Below are 3,037 nucleotides of genomic sequence, written 5' to 3' on the forward strand. Positions count from 1 at the left end.
GTCGCCCCCTTGACTAATATTGAATATTATTATTAACTACCGTAACCTTTGAAACCGTTACTTAGAATGTATCTAGGCCTAGGAAAGAGCTATGACGTCCGGTTCGGACGTGCACTTGTTGGGCCGTAAAAATATTCAATGCCCAAATAAGGGTTATTGTATGGAGCGCCGAGTAGTGTACACGTAATCAATGCGTGAATTAGATATCACAGTGCAATGTTGGCCGCAGGTTAGGGGGTATACTGTACAGGGAAATCATCTGTAATAAAATCGAATTTCTGAAATAAAGAGTATAAATAAAAATGAATTGTTTGTTTTTACTTCTACTTAGAAGAACACAATACCGTTTAAATATGTAATTTAGTAAATTATTATTAAGATTGATTGTTTTACGAAGTAGTTTTAATAGCATAATTTTTAGTTAAGAAGTGTTTTACATTTATTTTATCCTGCAAAATATTCTAAGTTGAAACTTTATTGCTTGGAAGAAATTTTATTTACTATAGCTGTAACTTATCAAGAAAGTTGATTTGTATCTTGGAATAAAGTATATTATTAATTAATTAATCCTGCTGCATTATAATTATATATGTACGATTAAACAAGCGTACCTATTGCAAGACTATTATCGTTGTAGATAAAAGTGACTGATTGTTTACCGTATTTAAATAATTAATAATTAAATCTACTGTAGGCATGAATGGAAATAAATTGCTTTAAATAGGTATCAAGCTGCCAGTACTAAGTTGCCTAGTAACAATTAATTCAGTGGGAAACGTTCCCACAAGTAGAGTCCAATCGGATACACTTGGGAGAATAAAGACACAAAGTTTTGTACGCCGCCAATTCAAGAATGTTGTCGGAGACGAAGTCTTTGTACGCCGCCAATTCAGGAACGTTATCGGAGACAAGGAAAGAATGTCAAATGCTTAAAATAGCCGACTGGTTTGATCTCTGTACATGGTAACTGTACGAACATGTGCGATGGTTCAGAAATGTAGTTGTTCCCCGAGTTGTTCGCCTATACAGACTCTATAATGTAGGGTTTGTGGCCATGGCCTATACGACGTGTTGTTTTATTGTCTATTAATTATTTTACATAAGCGTAATACAGACATTGATTATGATCATTAACTTCTGTTGTGTGTTATAACAGTATTATTGCTCGTTAAACCAAGTTGAACTTTTGAATTCGCATTAGGTGATTCATCAATCGGCAGACACTGCGTACTTGTTCTGCACGAATGGGCATGTTTTGCCCTATCTAATACAAGCGTAACCACGGAAACGTGTATTTCTATTGTTATCTTCTCAATGAAGGGCGTTTACAGTTAAAGTTCTTAATTTTAGGGCGATGTATTTCATGTTGTTTTTTTTCTAAAATAATGCACAAAATCATTGAAAAAAAAACAAAAAAAAAACAGTGTCGATCGGCAGCCTGTCAGCGTCAGTCGGAAATTTTGAGTGCTGCCAGACGGGGCATCAATAATGTGATTTTTTTTGTGGCGTTTAAATCAATTAATCAATCATTTAAGAACGTACAGTATATGCCTAGAAATAATATACAACGAAAAATAAAGCATCAAATACTGTACGCTTTAATAATATTACGAAAAATTATAATACAATTTGGCAGTATATTAATATTATCAACATTCTTCTTTTCTTTTTTTTTTCTAATACCTTATATGCATCGACACTGTAATATGAAAATAATAAAATCCTTTGGTTTGATTATCAACATAAAAATTCGTTTGTTTCAAATAGATAAACCGATATATATATTATTAATCTTAAAACATTATTATTAACTTACACAAACCTAATAAAATTCACTGTTTCGTTTGTTTCAAATAGATAAAACGAAATAGTGTATATGAATCTTAAAACATTTATTAACTTACACAAACCTAATAAAATCCACTGTTTTGTTTGCAAACTCATCGCAGTATTAATGCCATTGAATTGCTTAAAATCACGTTAATTAATTTGCAGCATAAAGACCTGATTATACAACACGATTATCAAAATATGGATAGGCCTATATAATGTACATCCGTTTGTTTTAAATAGATAAAACGAAATATATTCCATCGTAGCCTTATTTCTAGACTTTCACTTCAATATAATTCTCTTTTTAACCTCTAATATTGACATTTTTCACAATAGTTTGTCTATATTTCGTTCTATTATTATTAATCATTTGAATAGGTGAGATTTTTTTACTCTTTCGTCTGTACATTTGATATATTTAAATTTTATATATTTTACCAGCCGAGCTGACTTGTGGCCGAGTTGACTGCAGCAGAACTTTTTGTGGCCGAGTTGACTTGTGGCCGAGTTGACCTGCTTCCACTTTACTGTCAGCTGGAAAAGGCTGCGTGCGAACTCACTTGCTGCGGGACTGGGAGCGGTAGCCGATCATTTCGGTCGCACTTTGTTTCGGTCGCGGTTTATTTCGAACAAATAGATGAAGCGCCGAAGGAGTTGCGAAAACAAAAAATTTAATATGCCTATGCCCTATATATTTTAGTTCGTGAATCGGTTTATCATAGGCCTAATTATTATTGTTTTGCTATCTTTCCACTAAAAAAATATCTTTCTACTATATTCTTTCTTCCATTTTTTGAAATAATGGAATTTAGTATGTGCTTCATGTTTTGTTGCGTTTTCATATACTATACTTTAATAATTATGGTCAATAAAATGGGAAAAACCCTTAAACAGCAAATGGCCACATAATGCAAAACTATTTAAAATTAAAACGGAACAGTAGAGAAAATCCGATCAGAATGACAAAATAAACTAAGCATCCACTGGAAGGAATCCCAATATCTGCAGACGGATCCATTTCGGCCTTCCAGGCCTCATCAGTGCAAGTAAGGTATAGACCCAAACGAAACGTTCGACTAGCTTAGGTACGGTAGGCCCCAAACTAGTCCCACGACCACTAATGGTTACAGAGCCAAACCAAGGCAATATACCGTATATACATAGCCCAGGTGTGAATGCAAATAGTGGAATACAAGCTATATAT

This window comes from Anneissia japonica, unplaced genomic scaffold (genome assembly GCF_011630105.1).
Source record: "Anneissia japonica isolate Jap-2015-1 unplaced genomic scaffold, ASM1163010v1 scaffold1812_len1207588_cov181, whole genome shotgun sequence".
NCBI classification, from domain to species: domain Eukaryota; kingdom Metazoa; phylum Echinodermata; class Crinoidea; order Comatulida; family Comatulidae; genus Anneissia; species Anneissia japonica.